Raw genomic sequence first — 22,598 nt, forward strand, 5'->3', positions numbered from 1 at the left:
AAAGCATCATGGTGTCCTTCGTATGCAAAATCTTCAACTTCATTAGCATCTCTGACATCTTCTGAAGGTTCAAGGGTAACATACTCCCACTTCTTGACATGTGACTTCCTAGAGCACCTCCTCCAAAGGCCTTGCATACAAGAATTGCAAAATCATGATAGCTGCCTGGTAACTGGTCTTACTTTGGATGCATATGTGGCAGCAGCCCCATCACACATGGTTTGTCTTAAAAAGGCAACCACATCCTCTGCACATTGTAATTTTCTATAGTCTAGCTTAAGCTTCTCTTGAGTCAAATGTCTTTTGATAACAGCACGTGCACCATCATGTTCACCCTTCCCATGACCAGATCCCGAGAAATGATGTGTCATCTTTAACCCTGTGAGAGTCCCATACCGGGAAATAAAGTAGAAAGGCCTCTTTGCCTTAAACTGTGAGGCTGCCCCGTCTGACCACACCCAATGCTCCTTGAGGGATAAGCCTAGCTCTTTCAACCATCCACCATGATGGAGCATGAAGCAATGTTGAACAAAAAGAGTATCATGAGTTTTATCATCAGAAATGTAAAAATGATAATACTTTTGAAGACTTCCTGCAATCTGCACATATGTGATATGGACAAATATTGTAACTTGGCAAGAAAACCAATGCATTGATTGAATCTCATTTTGTTCTTTGAATGTATAATTTTCAGCAAAGTCTACAGCTGAAACAACCACATCGTCAGGAAATACACGTAGACACTCTTTAAATTGCTCAGCTTGCCATCTGTAGATAAAGTTGTGCTTTATGAACTTTTGTAAGTGATCCCTAAAGAGGTCAAATAGTTCCCCAGGTTGCATCTCCTTGTGGGAGAGAACTTTCTTTTCTTTTTCTTGCCAGAATCTATTTCACCAACTTGAATGTCTTCAAAAATCTTCACCGTTATTGTGCGTACGCTACTTGATTCCTCCATAGGACATGTCGAAAGCTTCTTTGTCAGGGTCCACAAGATGGGCACTCTCCCATCAAACACTTCAAAGCAAAGAAGTCTAAATTGCTAGGCTTCAAACACAATACTGATTCCCACAAATTTGTAAGGCTTGAGTAAGTTTGTGTGTGAGCTGTACATTTTTCTCCAACACCACAAATGTTACATTGACATATACACTCTTTTCCATGCACACCTAGACCAGCTTGGCGTAAATGGTTGATAGCATCTCGTAAGAATGACATCTGGACATGTGTGATGCAACAACAACTGTACCGATCTCGAAGCTTGCGTACAAAATAAGGCTTCAGCTTTTCAAATGCTCTTTGGTGAATCTGTACCTCTGGATGACTCTGTTTGAAAGCAAGAAAGAATTCTACCTGCAATAAATCAGGACAAGAAATCAGCCTATGAACAACATATATAGCTTATAGAAGTCAAAGAACTAGAACTAACTTGGTAATTTAGAAATTTTTCATGCCAGAAATAAACAATAGCTTTTAGGTTAAAGGTTTGGAACAATAGCTACCATGTTAAGAGTGGTAGCTATTTGGTTAGAGTGGACACCACCAAGTAGATAAGGTAGCAACCATGTTAAGAGTGGAAGCTACTAGGTGAACAATGGTGGCTTTTAGGGACAGAAAGGTAACTACCAGCTTTGGAACAGTAGCTGCCATTTTAAGAGTGGTAACTACCTATTAAGAGTGAAAGCCACTAGGTAGGTAAGGTAGCAATCATGTTAAGAGTGGAAGCTACTAGGTTGACAATAGTGGCTTTTAAAGATAGAAAGGTAACTACCAGCTTTGGAACAGTAGCTGCCATATTAACAGTGGTAGCTACCTATATAGAGTGAGAGCCACCAGCAGCTAGGTAAGGTAGCAACCATGTTAAGAGTGGAAGCTACCAGGTTGACAATGGTAACTACCAGGTTTGGAACAACAATGGTAGCTACCTGTATAGAGTGAAAGCCAGTAGTAGGTAGGTAAGGTAGCAACCATATTAAGAGTGGAAGCTACCAGGTTGACAATGGTGACTTTTAGGGATAGAAAGGTAACTACCAGCTTTGGAACAGTAGCTGCAATGTAAACAGTGGTGGCTACCTTAACTCTTAGCATGTTACCTATCATCAAGATACCACCTGAATCACTCCCAGCCTCATGCCTGTGAGCTCCAAGCTTGGTAACTGAGCTCCAAGCCTGGGAGTCACCACTCTTAGCATAGTACCTACCATGAAGATACCACTCTTATCAGCTCCCAGGCTTGGAGTTCATTGGTATGATAGAAATCCTAACCTGATGCTTCTAGCTAGCCTAATAACATATCAGCTTGAGCAAAACCTTTGCTACCAATCTGTGAGCCTACCACCACCTTCGTGGCTTCCTTTGCTAGCCACCTTTACGAGGATGAAACTGTAATTGAAAGTGGTACCTATTTATCTACAAGGGTTACCATGGTAGACTAGTATTACACACACTATGAAGCTGGTGCCTAACTTCAGCCCTGCACTACCGACCAATGTACAACCAAGAGGTAATTAGGGACATTTAAAAAGTATGGCATAACAAGGAAGACAAACCTAAGGTTGTTCAAGCAAATGCACCGGATGCTTCTCATACAGCTTTCATCCAACACGCTCTCGACATACATCCTTTTTGTTCGGCGACACACGTGTATTGTTTGTCCAATATGCAATGACTAAATCTTTCACTTCCTCTGTGATTATACTTCTATGTTGTTGTTGTCGCTCACACAAATGCAATGGCAACTGTGAGTCATGTTGCTTCATTTGAGATCTAGCTGCATAAAAATTCCTTCGATGAACTCCAAGTAGCCTTGATGCAGCTGCTATATTTGGTTTTCTACTTGTGGAATTCATGACCATCATGATACTTGCCCATTTAACAAACAATTCCCTAGAGCTTTTTGGTCTTTTGACAGCCTTGAGGGTATTGTGTAATCCATGGAGCAAGATCTTATGATCCTGTGTGGATTCCTTAGCTTTGTGACAATTAAGAGATGCACAATTAAATTGCACATCTCTTAAAGCTTGATGGTTGAGTATACTTGTGACGATCTCACCCTTTGCTTTATTATCAAGACCCTGTGTGTAATCCGTGAAACACTTAATCACTTTTGAAGTAATCACCTTCTGTTTTGTGATGCTGAGCCTGAGTTGTTTCACTGGTGACTTCCTTGACTTTAACTTCTCACGATAAGCACCCTTCCGGCCTGTTTCATACTCCCTGATTAATTTTGATTTGCATGGTGCACACTTGAAGGAGCCAACACATGTACATAAGCTGCTTTGAACATCTTCTGCTTGTGCAATTGGAACTATTTCCATGTTGAAAAAACTCCTTTTGATCAGTTCAACAAGTCGACTGTGCTCACTTTGTGGATAGCATGAGGCTCTTAAGAGAGTCAGACTTGTCCATCAAAACTTCGAAGACACTGTAAGATGAGATGAAGGTAGCTATCCACAAGCCCCGTATGCAGCTACTACAATGCTTCTAATTTCTGAGAAGGGCTGCTTGAAACATTGTCTATTTTTTTGATCTGGCGGCGGGCTGCGGACTGGTGGCTTGGGCTACCCTGGCTTGGCTGGTGCCTTGGCCGAGCCTTGGCTTGTTGGGCCCTCAGTTAAGAAATCCAGGAAACCTGCAATGCCAAAACACACACAGACATGAAGTCACCGTGGAGGCTTGTTTAAAGTAAAGAGAGAGAGAGAGAGAGAGAGAGAGAGAGAGAGAGAGAGAGAGAGAGATTCTTCTATAGAGGGGAAGGCTTACCACCAGCAAAATCACAAGACACACACACATATGAAGTCGCCATCGAAGGTTGTTCATGGCAAAGAGAGAGAGAGAGAGAGAGAGAGAGAGAGAGATTCTACTATAGAGGGTAAGCCTTACCATCAATCACAAGACACACACAGACATGAAGTCACCATGGAAGCTTGTTCACAGCAGAGAGAGAGAGAGAGAGAGAGAGAGAGAGAGGACGTAAGGAGTACCGAAAAACAGTTCTTTTTCTTTTTCTTTTTCTTTTTCTTTTTTTAAACATCCCACTTTTTGCTTTGTAACCGAAAAACGGTTCTTCTTCTTTTTCTTTTTTTAAACAACCCACTTTTTGCTTTGTATTAGATGGTTACTATTAGATGGTTACTATCAGTGTACTAGCTGTGTCTTGGACATAGGTATTAAGTCTACCTATTTATGCATACACCCTGTAATGGTCATGTAGATCAAACTACCCACTATGCGCCTGTATGTAGTGGGGTCCTTGAAAAGCTCACCTGTATCTATAGAGAGCTTTGTGTTCTACTCCAATAGCACTGAAATAGGCTTAGAGCCTGCAATACCGTATTTGGATAACATGTCCAAACCATACTACCTCTGCAATAGCAAAATGCCATGAGGTGATTTCACCACCTCTATGCCCAAGAAATACCGCAGCTCAACCAAATCCTTCATCTCAAACTTCTACTTCAAAAGCATCCTAACATCATGTATGTCTGCATATCACCAGTGATAATCAAGTCATCCATATAGATGACTAATAGCACAATCCCTCTATCTATCTTTTTCACATGTAGTGAAAAATATTCATTGGATATTTAAAATCCAATGGTAACAAGATACTCCACGATTTTGTTTGACCATGCCATACAAGGCTGCTTCGAGCCATACAAGGCTTTGCATAACCTGCACACAAAATCTAGATGTGCATCACTCTCATAACTTGGTGGCTGCATCATGTACACTGCTTCTTGCAAATCACCATGCAAGAAAGCATTCTTTACATCCATTTGATGTAGAGACCAACCCTTCACTGCAGCCATAGCAATGACAGCTCTCACAGTTGCCATTCTTGCAACCGGGCTAAATGTCTCCTCATAGTCTATGCCATAAGTATGCGTATAGCCCTTGGCAACCAATCTTGCCTTCTACCTGCTCACTGAACCATCAGCATTGTGCTTGACTTTATACACCCACTTACATCTAATTGCCTTCTTTTCCTTAGGCAAAGACATTAACTCCCATGTTGCATTTGCATCCACCAATGCTGCCATCTCCTCATCCATGGCCTCTTCCCATTTCTTATTTCCAATTGCTAACTCAAAGCAAGTGGGCTCAATCTCCTGTATTGCTTTTACCATGTAAGCATAATGATGGGTTGTATATCCATCATATCTCAACCTATCAATAGGGTATCTAACCCTCATAGACCTGCGTACACTTGGATCATTGCTGGTGTCCTCAAAACAGCCCTGGTTCTCCTTACACCAAGAGTAATCACAGACTGAATGCCAAGCTCCTCATCAAGGCTTTGCTCAAAGCCACTAGAGTCACCATCCACATATGCATAACCTGCTGCTGACAGATCAGGCATAAAAGGTTGATCTACCTTTTCCTTTCCTTTCTGTGATACATGTGTACCTGCATCATTCCTTAACCTACTTGACCAAGGGCTAACATTGGATACACTGCTCGAGGACTCCCCACGTCCACTTAGCACCTATGATTGCTGCTCTACATGTGGTGCAACATCAGCACTTCTTACATTTGCATCTTCTATTGCCTTCAGTACTGGTGCATACCAGCTACTCAACATCTAATCAAAGACAACATCTCTGCTTACTCACATCTCAGGAGTGGTAGGGTTATAGCATCTATAATCTTTTTTCTCCATAGCATAACTAGTGAAGATGCATTTCTCTACCTTTGGATCCAACTTTGTTCTCACTTCATCCCTCAGGAACATGTACATATGCAATACACCCAAACACTTTCAAGTGAGACACATCCGGTCTTATGCCTGTAAACTTATGTTTAGGAGTCATACTATGAATAGCTGCCAGTGGGTGTCCTGTTCATAATGTACACAGGAGTGTACACAGGAGTGTACACAGGAGTTGCTATTGCTTCTGCCCAAAAGTAATGTGGCATATTCTTTTCAGCCCCCATCAAGGCACGTGCCACTTCTGCAATGTGCCTGTTTTTCCTTTCTTCAACACCATTCTATTTGCGGAGTGTACCTGCACCTAAACTGCCTCTTGATTCCCTGCTTTCTCAAGAAATCACTGAACTCATTGGAGAAATATTCTCCCCCACCATTCGATCTTAGGCATTTTATTTGCATGCATTTTTCCTTCTCGACCAAGGCTTTAAATCTCCGAAAGTGAGCAAACACCTCACTTCTCTCCGTCATGAAATAAACCCACACTTTCCTAGTGTGGTCATCAATGAATGTAACATAGTACCTGCAATTGTTACAGTCTTGGTTAGTCCCCATACATCTGAATGTATGACATCCAATGGCCTTGCACTGACATGATTTTCATGTGGGAAAGCATGTTTGGCCTGCTTTTTACCAAGTTGGCAGGCTTCACATACCTTATGCATACCGTCAACCTTAAACTTTGGCAAACCTACAACAATATTTTGGGCCTGCATAGACTTAAGTCATTGTACATTCACATGACCAATGTGCTTGTGCCATATGTCAATATCTACAATGACACATGTTCCATGCGCAAACATGGCTGCCTTTATCTCAAGCATATTCACATCCAAAAGTAAACATCCTGCTATTTCTGTTACCCTTTGCAACCAAGCGACACTTATTTTTGAAGTCTTCCACAAAACATCCTTGAGGATTAAACCTCACTTGCAGACCCTGCTCAACCATCTGTCCAACAGAAACCAGGTTCTTTGTAATATTTGAAACATGAAGTACATCAGCCAAGTACTTCATTTTTCAATCCTTCATAGATAATGGCACTTTACCAACATGCGCAATGGGATGCGCAGTATCATCACCTATTTCTACATAACCTGGTTTTTCCATTTTCTGCATATCTCTAAACCACTCAGCATGATTGATCATGTGGTTAGAGGCACCATAATCTACATACCATATATCTTGAGATCCTGACACATCCCCTGTTATGGAACTAAGCATGTGCTACGTCACAAACAGCTGCTCACTTTTATCATCACCTCCATGTTTGCGAGATGATGCATAGTTGCCTTGCTGCAACTTCCCACTTTTAATGTCACTCTTCTTTTTGTAGCAGTCCTTTGCCATGTGTCCTCGTTTGCCATAGTAATAGCACTCTATTCTATTTGCATTTTGATTTCTTTGCCAACCACCCCGGCCTCTTTGGCTCCCTCTGCCTCTACACTGGCCTCTTCCACTTGTGTATAATTGCTGTTGTGAATCATTGGATAATTGTTGTCCAAAATTCTGATTTCCTTGTCAGCCTCGACCACGGCCTCTACCTCTGCCTCTACGTGATTTGGTGTAGAAGGCCTATTCCGATGTGTTCTTGCTTTGTGAAGAAGAATCCTCACCTAAAGCCTTTTCTTCTATGATCAGCATAGATATCAAGTCTTTAAAGTTGGGAATATTCTCCCTAACTGCAATGGAGGTCTTGAATGGCTTGTACTCTTTACCAAGCCCATTTAGACAGACACTCACCCAATCATCATCCTCCACGGATACATTGATAGACCCGAGGGATTTAACAATGCCCTTGATCTTTAAGACATATTCATTGATGGATATGCTTTTCTTTTCCATAGTATGCAACTCTTTCTTTAACTGTAACTTCCTTGCCTTTGTGTTAGTTTGGAACATCTGAACCAGATTCTGCCATGCAACTACTGGAGTCTTGTATGTGTCCTATCATAGTTTCTGTGACACTAATTGAAAGCTAGTACATGACTTTTCTTGTACCCTAATTCCAATCCTTGAATGCCTTTATATCTGCAGGAGTGGAATTCTCCTCAGATAACTATGGGAGGCTTCATTGTCTCCTTCTACATAATCCTAAAATCCGTTACCCATTAGGAAATTGGTCATTCTGAACTTCCAAGCATGGAAGTTATTCTTATCCAGCTTCTCACTAACAATCTGATTAATTCCATCAGACATTTTTTCCTGTAGTAATCAAATAACCTGCAAACAGACAACTTCTATATGTAACTTGTAATATAGCAATATCTCCTGTAAACTGCTGCAGAGCAACTTGTAATATAGCAATATCTCCTGTAAAACTACTCTGCAGAGCAACTTGTAATATAGCAGTATCTCCTGTAACTGCTGCAGAGCAGCAACGGTACCTCAGCACAGTCTATATGTCAGCAAATGTGTCCAGAGTACATGTACATACACCAAGTATCAACAATACATGAGCAAACCCTGTTTGCACTTCCAAAACGCACTGCTGCACTGCAATAACCAGATTTTGAGCAGAAATAGTTCTCTACTAGAACTTCCAAAAAACTATCGAAAATACCCTGTCGTGATAAAACGGGGCCCATAACTTGCCCGAAACGCAAATTTGGTTGAAAAAAGGTATACTATCCTACTTGCCCTCTTGTAGTTCCGCTCCCGCGAAGACAGCTTCTCAATCGGAGATGTGTAGCTCCCAGAGATATTGAGGGGGTGTTGTACCTGAACCAAAAAGGAGAAAGAGATGATGGTGCTCTTACCCATGTAGTACCTCTCTCGCGAAGAGAAGACAGCTCCTCAAAGGGAGATGTATAGTTCCCAGAGCTACTGAGGGGCTGTTGTACCTAAACCAAGAAGGAGAAAGAGATGATGGTGCTCTTACCCGTGTAGTACCGCTTCCTTCCTTGCTTGTTCTTGCCTCCTTAGCTCTCACATGAACCAGGCTCTGATACCATAAAGAGAATTTGGGGGAGAGGGAGAGTTTCAAATCCTAGCAAGCAAACACACACACACACAAGAGCAACCAAGACACAAGAGAGAGATAGATAGCTGAATTTTCTTCTATCTTCTTCTTCTCTACTCAACCAACATAACATAAAGATAAGAGTACACACTATATGGGTTAGTAATCAACTACTACAACATACAAGGGTCGGTCCCTAATATGAACCCGACTAAATGAGCTGGCGCTATATCTATGCCAGTCTCTAGTAAAATGATGCTTGTATTTGATGGTACCACTGAGGGACCCCAGACCTAGAGGCGAGAGAGCCTAAACCACGGTGCATGGACATACCACTATCCACAAAACTGCTCCTATCACTCCAACTCATTCTCAGCAAAGCCTTGCATCAAGGCTTCGCAATTTTATCCTAGGAAACACACAGGTGCTGTAGAACCATAGCCCAGGGTGAGAAATATGGATCAATCTCAAGAAAGTGCAACCACTCCACCTGTAGACCCTAGAGTGGAAGTCGGATAAGGCGAGAGCCATCAAACCCAGATCCAGCTACCATACTAGAGAGCCATACCTGTCTTCGGAGGTAGGAGACTCATTTTGAGCCCTGAAAATCTTGCCAAACCAAGAACCAAGTCCTTATTCCCATAGGCCTAAGGCATCACACCAAATATAATGGGTCTTGCAAGGCTTATCACACCACAACAAGGCCCGCTAGCCTATCAGCAGTACTACCCACCTCAAGGGGTACACCCAGTGTACCAAGAAGGGACCGTGTGTACCACAACCAGGTCCTCCCAGAGGACAAATACCCCCACTTGACTACTATCCGGCCGATCCCCCTCCTCCATAATCTATTCCCCAATCTGCACCACCTACACCAACCATGACAAGGTTGAGACCTAAAATGTTAAGAATTGCCATCGAAATGGGGAGGGGGGTAGCTCTGCTCTGCTGACAAGGTTGAGACCTAAAATGTTAAGAATTGCCATCGAAATGGGGAGAGGGGTAGCTGCTGTGCTGGCATTAAACCCCCTGCACCAGTTCAACCTAGGTAGGAACGAACCAAACCAGCAAGCATCTCAAATTTGATCACAAAGTTTGGTGGGACAAGTGATCCCATTACTCACCTGGAGATGTTTAATTAGATCTACGAAGCATTTGACCATATAGACGATCAAACCAAGATAAGCGCCTTTGGCCTCACCTTGGATAGCAAAGTGAGCCAATGGTTTAGATCCCTGAAAGTGAAAGATAAAGATTCCTTCGAGGCTCTAAAAAGAAGCTTTCAAGGTGGGGTAGTCTCATCAAGGTACCCGATGGAGCACTGTTGAACAGCTCAATAATGTCAAACAGAATGAGGGTGAAACCATCAAAGATTACATAAACAGAGTCAAATATCTCCACTCATGTTATAATACCACAGACAAGTTATCTGATGAGAGACTAATTGAGAGATTTCTAAAAGGACTCAAAGATATTTCCCTACACAACTCCTTATTTGCTTTGGGTCACACCTCTTTTGAACAATGTTGAAAGAACGGTAGAGGGAGAGGAGACACACACACAGGAGCAAACCCTAATGTATATTGCAAACCCTAACCATAGAGGGAAGCCATCTCCCTTCTCACACAATGCATAATGCCATAATCCATAATACACACCACACTAAGAGTTGTGTCCACACACATCTAACCCTAGCTAATGTCCACACACTATGACCAGCTGGACACGCGGTCATTTATGTCTCACACATGTTCCTACCTAACATGCTAGCACATAGCATAGCTGGCTCACACTGACATCGAGCTTGAATCTCAACAGCCCCTCTCAAGCTCATGATGTACTACCGATGAAGATGTAGATGAGCTTGGGATATCAAGGCTCTCAACACTCCCCCTCAAGCTCATCCCATGTACTCCCAACATAGTACGGAAGTACTCAAACTTCTCCCTGCTAAGTGGCTTTGTAAAGATGTCTGCCACCTGCTCATCAGTCTTCACATACTGAAGATCAACTGTACCATCCAGCACCTTCTCTCGGACAAAGTGATAATGGACCTCTATGTGTTTGGTCCTCGCATGAAACACTGGATTCTTTGCCAACTGTATACTGCTCATGTTGTCACAATGAATGACAACTTTGCCTTCAATAGGCTCACACAAATTTGTCAAGAGATTCTTTAACCAAACTGCCTCACAAGTAGCAATGGCTGCACCCCTGTATTCAGCCTCTGTACTGGATAAAGCAACTGTAGGTTGCTTCTTGCTACTCCAACTCACCACGGCACTTCCAAGTGTAAAAGCATAACCACTAGTAGACCTCCTGTCATATGAGCTACCTGCCCAATCAGCATCTGTGTAGCCATGTATATCCAAGCTTTTACCACTCTCATAAAGTAGACCATAATGTGCAGTGGTCTTCACATATCTCATAATACGTCTCACTGCATCCAAATGTGGTTTTCTAGGGCTCTGCATAAACTGGCTGACTAGCCCCACAGCATAACTCAAATCCGGGCGTGTGATAGTCATGTAAATGAGACTACCAACCATCTTCCTGTACATAGATGGATCATCCAATTCCTCGCCATAATCAGCCCGCAACTTCACATTTTGCTCCAAAGATGTACTCATAGGCTTACACCCTGTCATGCCATACTTTGCCAACATATCCAATGCATATTGGCACTGTACTAACCATGTACCTGCATGATCTTTGACCACTTCAATTCCAAGGAAGTATCTCAACTCACCAAGATCTTTCATGTCAAATTGCCCACTCAAAGCTTTCTTGACATGCATCACATCTGCACCATGATCACCTGTGATAATCAAGTCATCCACATAGATGACAAGTAAAACAATCCCATGCTCTGTCTTCTTCACATAGAGTGAAGAATCTGTTGTAGAAATCTGAAAACCAAGTGAGATAAGATATCTGCTCATCTTATCACTCCAAGCACGAGGTGCTTGTTTCAAACCATATAATGCCTTTTTCAATTTGCATACATGAGTGGGATATCTTGGGTGTACATACCCTTCTGGCTGTGCCATATACACTTCCTCTTGTAGATCTCTATTTAGAAATGCATTTTTGACATCCATTTGATGCATTTCCCGTCCACTAGCTGCAGCCATAGCAATGACTGCTCTCACTGTTCCCATCTTTGCCACTAGACTGAACGTCTCATCATAGTCCAAACCTTGGGTTTGTGCATAACCCTTTGCTACCAATCTTGCTTTATGTCTTTCAATAGAGCCATCAGATTTGCACTTCACTTTGTAAACCCATTTACATCCAATATTATTCTTGTCCTATGTATCATTATGAACCAAGTCCCATGTATCATTATGAACCAATGCGTCCATTTCAACATCCATTGCTTTCTCCCATACATGCTCTCCAATAGCCTCTGTATAGCATGTAGGTTCCACATGCTTCACCATAGATGTCATATATGCATAGTGCATAGCAAAATCTCGATATGTCAACCTGTCAACAGGATATCTGACCCTCTGGGATCTCCGCAATGCATGCGGGTCACTCTGTACACCTGTAACTCTAGCATGTGGTGGCACATATCTATCCTGCCTAGCACCAGTAAAACAGGTATGCCAAGCTCCTCATCCAAACTCTCCGAACTAGATGACTCATAGCCTTTGATTCCAATTCCTTCGACCTTCTTCTTTCCTTTATCCATAGTGCTCACACTCTCATGCCTCAAACGTCCTGACCATGGACGTACACTGCTACTCTCAGCTTCTGCTGCGCTGGCCCAGACATAGTAGTAGGACTAGAACTTGCTTGTGGCAAGTTCACAGGCACATCAGCCTCAAGTGACTCAATGACTCCCTCATCTTTTGCTTTGTACCAACTAGCAAGCTCATCAAACACCACATCTCGTGAGATGACCACTTGTCTAGTTTGTGGATTGTAACATTTGTATGCCTTACGATCCTGTGCATATCCAACAAATACACACTTCTTTGCCTACTTCCTTCTTCTTTCATGAGGCACATGTACATAAGCTATGCATCCAAAAACTTTGAGATGTCCAATGTCTAGCCTGTAACCTGTAAGCCGCATCTCTGGCGTGCTTCCATGAATGGCTGCTGTAGGTGTTTTGTTCAGTATATACACTGTAGTAGCACATGCTTCTGCCCAATAGTAATCTGGCTTGCTCTTTTCATTGAGCATCGCCCTAGCCACTTCACATATGACTCTATTCTTTCTCTCAGCCACACCATTTTGCTGAGGTGTATACCTGAAAGTCAATTGTCTTCTTATTCCATGCTTCCTCAAGAAATGCTCAAAAGACTTTGAGGTGCATTCACACCACCTCCATCTGTTCTCAAACATTTAATCCAACAGCCATATTGCTTTTCTGTAAAAGCTTTGAAATCCATGAACTTTTTCAACACTTCACTCTTCTCTCTGAGAAAGTATATCCATGTCATCCTACTGAAATCATCTATGAATGTCACATAGTATAAACTACCTTTGATAGATGGGTTTTGTGCAGGACCCCATACATCACTATGTACTATCTCAAGTGGCCTGCAACTCATATTTCCTTCTCTAGGAAACCTCAACCTTGCCTGCTTTCCAAACTGACAGGCTTCACAAACATGCATATGTCCATCATACTTGAATCTAGGCAATCCACTGACAATGCCTCTTGTTTGCATGTTCTTTAATCTCTGTATATTGACATGTCCAATCCTCTTATGCCACATATCAATGTCCTATACCACATTCCTACTTTTAGAGAACATGGCTGATTTTAACTCGGGAATTCTAGCATCCAGCTTAAACAATCTGCCTTCTTTCTTGCCTTTAGCAATGACTCTACATCCATGTTTGAAGTCCTCAACAAAGCAACCATGCTCGTTGAAACGAACCTGTAATCCCTGTTCCACCATTTGAGGCCAAGCTTTTTGTGATCGAAGGCACATACAATACATCAAACATAGACTTTGTTTGACCATTGTGCATAACCAATGGTACACTTCCAACATGTGTAATGGCATGCTGAGTATCATCTCCTCTTTCCACATAGCCTTTCACATCCATAGGCTTCATATGCTCAAACCATTGACCATGACATGTCATATGGTTTGATGCTCCAGAATCCATATACCAAGTATCATCATTCTCAGCATTTGTCATCATCGATCCAACAACATGTTTCATGGTGGCGAACAAATGATTTGCAGTGCCATCATTACTGCTTGATGCATAATTTCCACCACCATGTTGTGCATAATTTCCACCATAATGACCAACACGTTGTGCTCTACCCCCTCTCAAATCATTCTGTTTGCGGAAACAATCTCTCGCCATATGACCATATTTCCCACAATAATGGCATTCAACATCTTGCATAGATGTTTGTTTTCCTTTGCCAATGTCCTCGACCACGGGGGTTACCTCTACCTCTCTGAGGTGTATATCCACGACCACCTCGAGCACCATATGTGGGCTGAAAATTCTGTTGTGGTGACCTGTCCTGCCATCCACGACCATTACCACCACGTCCACGTGATGTGAATCTCCCCCTGCCTCGAAAACCTCTCTGCGAATAGAAAGCTTGATTTCTGCCATTGTCATCATGGCTAGTAGATGCATCCAGAAATGAATCACTGAGTTTGATTTCCTCAACAAGTAAGAGTGAAACCAACTCATCAAAGTCTGGTAAACCTGTACTCCTCACTGAGATAGATGTATCAAAAGATTTATATTCCTTGCCAAGACCACGCAAGGTAATATCCACCAAATCATCATCAGGCATGGGGGCATTTATTGTTGCCAATGCATCTGCAAACTTCTTTATTTCTTGCACATAATCATGGATGCTCCTTTTATTCCGCTTCACATTATGTATCTGCTGTCGCAATTGAGACTTGCGAGCACTCGTGTCTGTATCAATTGAGACTTGCGAGCACTCGTGTCTGTATCAAACATCTTTACCAAAGTATCCCATGCATCTTTGGGATTCTCAGCATCCTGTATGTGTATGAGCACAGCATCAGAAATACATATAGACGGATAATGCAGCACTTTGAATGCTCTTTCTGACCATTGCTTATGAGCCTGCTCTGCTATGTAGGTTGTCGGGGTAGCTCTGGCTTTGGCTCAGCACCTGTAATGAGATTCCAAAACCCTTTTCCTTTCAAGAAACTTTTTATCCTGTACTTCCATGCCTGGAAGTTCTTCCTATCTAGCTTTTCACCAACAATCTGTACTCGATTATCCGACATGTTTGCTCAATGCAAAACACCTTTCGCATAATTCCAAATCTGTAAATGAGCCTTCCTCAGCTCAACCACACTCCAATGAATGTTCCAGATACTCCAATGTAGCCACAAATCTTCAAATTTGATGTAGAAAATCAACTTGTATGCATTCAAAATGAACTGGCTCACGCAGTCCGAGATACCCTGTTATGATGCGCTTTCCACGGCTCCAAATCATAATGTAGTGATGCAATCAAGTATGAGAAACTTGAATTGACACCTAAACAACCTCAATGTTGAATATCAACACCATCTGACATGTGTACATATTAATTTTTGAAAACCCCTTTCTCTGTTTTGGGAAAAACCAGAAAAACCAAAAAAAAACCAGTAGTAAAATGGCTCTAATTTCTTCAATATTTGTCCAAATTGAGCAACTAGGCATTCATTAGCTTAGAAATAGTGTCCATAAACTCCATGTAAAAGTAATTTGTCCAATTGTATACGACCAAGGATTAATTGCTCAATTAAAATTGCTCTGTTTCTCTTCAACCAGTGGACAGCCTGTTTAATCAGCTCATTCCCAGCTCAATTAAGCATAATTGATCAATCCAATCACATAGCCCTCTTCTCTAATGTGTGTAGCAACCAATTGCTAAAGAAATTGTGAAATATATCAAGCAACCAATGAGAATTTGATCTCCTCGCTTCAAAAATGTCAAAATTTTACCCTGTTTCTCTGTAGGAGCTTGGCCGCCTGCTCTACAGGGATTTGGGAGTGTTTAAGTTGGTAATTGGTGAGGTAATTAAGTCCCCAACACACTTGGGTATGTACACAAGGTGGATACATTGATGGATACCACCACCACTAAGCTTCTTACCCTTTCGTACCCACCTCAAAACCCCATCAAAATCCTTGAACTCCATTATGGAGCCCTCCAACTTAACCTCCTCTAGCATAACATATTTTTGGCAAAGCCAAATCTCTTTCAACAACCCAATCATCCTCTTCACCCTCCAAATCCATCCTCTTACTGCTGCTGCCAACCTCCTCAATTGGACCCATATCCTGGAGCGTGTACAAGCTCCATCATGCCTCAGTCAAGCTCACCATGCCACCTTGCCTTTTTCCATTTCCTTATGCTTCCTCAAAGTGTCTTAATTCCCTAGCCTGGATGGAAGGGGAGGGTGGCCAAAATCTACATCATCTACAAGGCATTTCAAAGCACCCGAACCATACTCCCCCCACAGCCTCTTAATTTTGTAAAACCATGTCTACCATTATCTAGAGATCATCACTGCCACTGCTATCATGCAAATTGATGAATCACATGTGACCTTTCCCCAAGATTTCACAGTAGAAGAGTCCCGCCAAACCAAAATCATTTTCTTCTCTAAAAAACCCCACCCTCAAGAAACTCTTCGAGTATTATGAGTGCATATAGTGGATGCTAGCCTGGAAACTCCAAACCGTCAAAGACATGATGGAGACAGTGTTTTGGATGAGCTATAAAGCTTTCCACTGCTCCCCCCAATACCCCAATTTTAGGTATGGTTTTGTCTGCACCTACTTCCTCTACTACCGCCACTAAGCTTCATTTTTCTAGTTTCAAGGATAGATTTTGAATTAGGGAGGGGGCTATATTAACCACAATGGTTAACATTACTCCTACTATTTTTATATCAAAAGTGTAGTTGTAATTCATTATACATGCTTTAATGTTAAATTGTGTTAAGTGCTTTATGTAAAAAGATATAGGATGATTGAGCTTATCACGTGTGTAATGCCAGCCACCATGAGCTAGAAAGCTAGGTGTATATAGAGCTAGAGAACTAGTTTTGGGCCCCCGATTGTCAAATGGTTAGCCAGCCATTGTAAAAAGTGATCTCTTGTTTATAAGTGACTTGAAGAAATATGAAAGGATATAATCCCATTATTACATGTAAGTCTTGTTCTTCTTCTCTCTCTCTTGCTCTCTTGTGTGGTGATGGTTGTGAGCTTGTGTGTCTATGCATGATTGCTTACTTGATTGTTGGTGTGTGCTTGTAGGTGATCTCGAGGGGGTCACTTACTGTAAGATGTCTATATCACGTGAATTCAAGGGCCCTTTTAAAACCCCTATGTAAGCATTTTTAAGTAACTCTTAGTATCCCCTTTGTATTGTTTTACAAAATTGAAAATTCCATTTCTGTAAATGATTTTTTTTTAAAGAGAACTTAAAAAATATCTTTTTGTAGGAGGCACATACGAGCACATTTCAACTATTTAGGTAGTGTTACTACCCGACCTTAATCTTAGATGTGGATTGGGCGAGGGTGGAGTGCATGGATCTCAAGATGGAGGGCACTTGGATAGCCCATATTTTCCCCTTGATTTGGGACCACACATATAGAAAATTATAAGCTAATTTAGTAGTAGATTTGGGATGTCTAAAGCTTTAAGGGAAGCCATATCACACCTCCATTGGATGTACAATTTGCTAGATACACTTTATTTTGTGTTCAGTGGTCTGGCAGTCTAGAGTTTTGGACAGCCATGTTTCACCGTGCAATTTGGGACCACACTAAATAAAATAGTGAGCCAATTTAGGAGTAGATTTGGGATACCGAGAGCTTTGAGGGAAGCCATACCACACCTCCATTATTGGATGCATGATTTCCTAGATACATTCTATTTTGTGTTCAATGGTCTGGAAGTTCAGAGTTTTGGACAACCCATAGTTTCATCCATGATTTGGAACCACACATAAAGAAAATCATGAGCTGATTTAGTAGTAGATTTGGATGTCGGGAGCTTTAAGGGAAACCATACCATACCTCCATTGGATGCACTATTTTCTAGATACACTCTATTTTGATATTGGTGGTTTGGTAGTTAGTTTTTAGGACAGCCCATGTTTTGACTTGCGATTTCGGAGTACACGTAAAGAAAATTATGAGCTGTAGATTTAGGATATTGGGAGCTTTGAGGCAAACCATACCACACCTCCATTGGACACACGATTTGCTACATATACTCTATTTTATGTTTGGTGGTCGTGCAGTTCAGATTTTCGGACACCACATGTGAAGAAAATCATGAGACCATTTAGTACTAGATTTGGAATGTCAGGAGCTTTAAGGGAAGCCATACAACACCTCCATTGGATCACCTCCATTGGATGCACAGTTTTCTAGATACACTCTATTTTGTGTTTGGTGGTGTTAAAACCCTAAGATCTCTCTGGATAATTGCTATGCATAAACATGCATAAATCAGGCATAAACTCATTCACCCGACTAGCCGCGAGCCCATGGGATACACACATGAATTATAATGAAGTACATCATACCTTTACCTTGATGTCCCATACCAACAAGAGGTATAACTCCAATCCAATAGCATGTAGCTGTAGTGGAAAATGGTAGGTGAGTAGTTATGATCCTCTACACAAGAGAGCATAACATAACCTAGCCTCAAGATAACATCAAGAGACCATAGCCTTGGCCTCAAGATAACATAGCCTTGGCCTCCCTTGTGAGTGTGCCCCCTGCCCCTATTATATAGGGGGGCCCTCAAGTGACTCTTGACTCTCCATCTCCCATGTGTGACCCTTGGATGCCTGACTCTAACCTTAACCCTTAAGGTTAGTCCTAACCCATGATCCACTAGAGCTTGTTCCCATGCTCCCATGCTCACAAACCTAATGTGGGTTAGCCTCCTAGTATATGCACACATAATGTGCATATAACATACTTCCCCTCTCTCAAAACATTGCACTCTTCTAATGAAAAGAAGGAGAACTGCGCTGAACAATCTCAACCGACTCCCAAGTCAAATCCTCTATTTCCGTATCTTTCCACCTAATTTTAACCTCAGGGAGTAGTCAACTAGAAAGTTTCCTTTCCTTGAATTCAAGTACCTTATCAGGTTCATGTGGAACATAGAATAATTCTTTGACTTCAACGAGTTATTGAGGAGTAATTGTGTTATCCTCACCTCCCAGTTTCCCTTTCAATCTATTGATATAAAAGACTGTATGAACTCTAACATGTAGAGGTAGTTTAAGTTCATACGCAACCGTGCCAATCCAATGTATAAATCCAAATGGACCACAATATTTAGGAGATAAATTTAAGCATTTTCCTATTGACAAAGTCTGAAAATCTTTAGGAACTTTTAAATAAACCAACGCTCCTGGTTCAAAAGACCAAATTGAGCATCCTCTATCAGCATAGAACCGTGCCCTATCCTGAGTAATCCTGATAGAATCCCGAGCTTCGGTCAGCATTTCTCGCATATCACGTACGAAATCCCTCGATGCATCAAGCTCGATGTCCTTAAGACCGACATCAATAGGTGCCCTGGGTTGATACCCATACATAAGCATGAATGGACTAAAACCAATAGCCATATGTTTAAAACTATTATAGGCAAATTCCATCATTGGAATATATTTTTTCCAATTTGATGCTTTTCCAGAGACATATGCACAAAGCATATCCTCTACAATCTGATTCATATGCTCTGTTTTCCCATCAGACTGCGGATGATCAGACAAATTCATACTCAAAGTAGTTTCCTCGTTGTTGTAAACCATTCAAAATAAAGTAGGAAAACATGACATTATACAGCAGGAACCAGGGATTCATCGGCGCCCCAATGTACCCACATGTGCACATGGAATTATTGACATCCCGAGTTACCCATATCAACATAGAGAGTCATTAACGTCTCGATGAGTCACAACATCCGTAAACCATCAGGTTGACTGTATAAATCACCTAAAGTACGAAAGTAGAGAAAGAAATGCCAACAAAGGAAAAATCCAAATTTCCTTAATCCGAACACAACAAGATAAACTCATTGAACTCTAAAGAAACATATTTCAACAAGTGAAAATGCCGACGAGATTACACTCATCAATACATGCAGGCTATAGATAAAAGAAGTTTATCTAGAGAATGCCTACATTATAACTTCAAGTAAATTCAAAAAATGAGATTGTCTTTGAATGTTGAGGTCAACATGCTAAGTGATGTAAGCAAAGCAACAATCCATACCACACCTCCATTGGATGCATGTCCTTGATAGTCTCATTGAAATGCTCAACTCTTTTATTGCTTAATTGAATATAATGGTCTAAGGCTTCCTCTCTAGCTAGCTGCAACTCTTAAAGATCCAACAATCTCTCTTTATACACATCCAAACCATTATCTTGATGCTTTAGAAGAAACTGTAAATTGGCTTCAATGGGCATCATAGTTTCTTTTCTAAAAACAAGATGATATGGTGAAAAGTCAGTAGAGACAATTTGACAGTTGTCTTGTAATCCCACAATGCTAAAGAAACATGCAAATCCCAATGCTTGGGATGCTCCTCCAGACACTTAATCAGCATAGTACACAACTCTCCATTGAATCTCTCTACTAGCCCATTTGCACCATGGATAGTAAGGAGTAGAGAACCTATGTGTGATATGTAACTTCTACATGAGCTTCTATACAACCTCTCCTCTGAATCCAGGCCCCTGGTCTGTCAACAGCACCAAATGGCATGCCAAATCTGGTACATATGTCTTTAAATACAAATTTGGCCACCTCTTTAGCAGTTACATTCTTCACACATCTAGCTTCAGCCCACTAGCTTCAACATCTGGTTAGATAGTCTACTTCAGTCAAAATATAGGTCTTTCCCCTAGCAGTAGTGGGGGCAGAGGACCAATTACATCCAATCCCTATTTCTCAAAAGCCCCATATGATACAATATTTTTTCTCAACTCATATTGGAAATCCTTCCTGCCTTGTTTCTAATAGGGTTCACAACTGCTACACCAATGATACACATCTCTTCTCAAATTGGGCCTCAAACTGGGCCATACATACCCAGCTATTAAAATCTTCCTCAGTGTTAGCTTCAGAGAAAAATACCCTCCACAGACCCCTTCATGGCAAGATGCCATAATGGCCAAGATCTCCTCCTTGTTTGGAACTCTCCTCAGAATCAAGTCCTTAGCTTTTATATATAATTGATCATTCAAAAGAGTGTACTATAAAGCTTTCCTTATAAAACCATATTTATGCCTCTTGGATAAATCTGTAGGTATAAGACCTATGTGTAAATAATCTTCAATTTTCTGCGAATTCTCTTTTCCAACATAGGTAGGATGGGCAACAATGATGGCATATATATATCTAGGTTCTTACCCAACCCTTCCTTTGCTAATGCATATGAAACTTGATTTTGCTCCCTCTTTACATGTTGTATCTGCACTTACTGAAATTTATGCAACATCCTCCTTATCTGAAAATTCCACTCTTTCAACTGTTGAAATATACAAGTGAATAGGGTGTGTGCAAGAACAAGCCCTTAGCAAGAGGCTGTAAAAGAGAATCTATAAATGAGTGGGAAGCTATGAAAAGGTGAGAGATATCTATACTAGGAGAGAATAAAGGGTAGCATGAGAAGATTTAGGATGTGTGGAGATATTCTGGGAAGAGGTGGAGAGAATCGAGCAAAAGAGGTGGAGTGAATCAAGGGGAGATCAGTGGGATTAGATGCTTGGATGTAAATTCTATAAATTGAGGCATTGGCCTAATGAGAATTTGCTGGTTTTTGATTATCTATGCCCACATTAAGCTATCAGTTAATTACTCACTAATCTCATCTTAATCATCATCTAATCTCTTTGTTAATGATGTTGATTCTAGCATTTGATCCACCATAGCTCATCACATTGCTGCAAATTTAACACGATATCAGAGCCTAGCTTAGAATCCATCAAATTTATGATCCCATTATCTTGCTAATCACCTAGTTAATAATGATTAGGAAAAAATCAAATTTTTAGCTCTTCTTCAAAATAATACTCTCAATGTCTATCATCTAAAGATCTATCAAGTCATATGTGAAGCATCTTGAGTATTTAGTCTTTTGATACCATCCAAGCTGAACTTGCACTCCTAAAGGCCTTTTTGTAAGGCTAAACTCTCTCTAATAATCCACATATGCCCCACTGACCTTTCCTCTCATCTTTTGGACTCGTCCAAGATATCTTTTGTCTTCTTCTTCCTCTGTAGAGAGCTTGGATTTCATGTCCTTACACTTTTTGTGTTCTTCTCCTCTTACGAAGAATATAGCGGAATCCAAACCTATTCCAAAAAGGTTCTCATTCAACATAGCTTGGGATTTCTCTTACTTAGATTAGTATATTCCTTGATAAACCCTTGTGAGACTGTCCTTTGATTGATAGCGTTGGATTCCCATTTATTTGGCTCACTAGTGTAGTCTCAAACATACACTTACCGCCATCAATGGAAACAATTGGGCTCACTTTCACTTGTTCATCCAAAAGAGAGTCTAGAACATGTCTAATCTCACTCATGGAGGCTTCATGGTCGCTATCCTCCTCCTCTGCTGCATGCGTCAAATCTTCTTCCTTGGAATCAAATTCTAGCTTATCCATTTTTGCAAATGCATCTGTAAATCCATTTTTCCAAGGCTTTGACCACCACTATGCCTTCTCCTTATCCTTATCTTTTGGCTTCATATGCAAACTCTCACAAATATCTTGAGCACTCTCCAATCCCTTCTTCAAAGCATTGATGATCTTCTCATCATCAGTGAAAATGCCACCATAGTCACCTAGATCAGATTTTGGCATTGATTCCTTGTAATTCAGCTCTATCATACATGATCCTACTTTTTGTGAGCCCT

General features: G+C 41.2%; 1 pseudogene; it reads right to left on the minus strand.

The window, feature by feature from the left end:
* Positions 1-152: 152 nt before the first annotated feature.
* On the minus strand, positions 153-22,347 carry LOC147608082 (uncharacterized; annotated as a pseudogene).
* Positions 22,348-22,598: the final 251 nt, after the last annotated feature.

This window comes from Cibotium barometz, chromosome 54 (genome assembly GCF_041138505.1).
Source record: "Cibotium barometz isolate CiBa-2024 chromosome 54, ASM4113850v1, whole genome shotgun sequence".
NCBI classification, from domain to species: domain Eukaryota; kingdom Viridiplantae; phylum Streptophyta; class Polypodiopsida; order Cyatheales; family Cibotiaceae; genus Cibotium; species Cibotium barometz.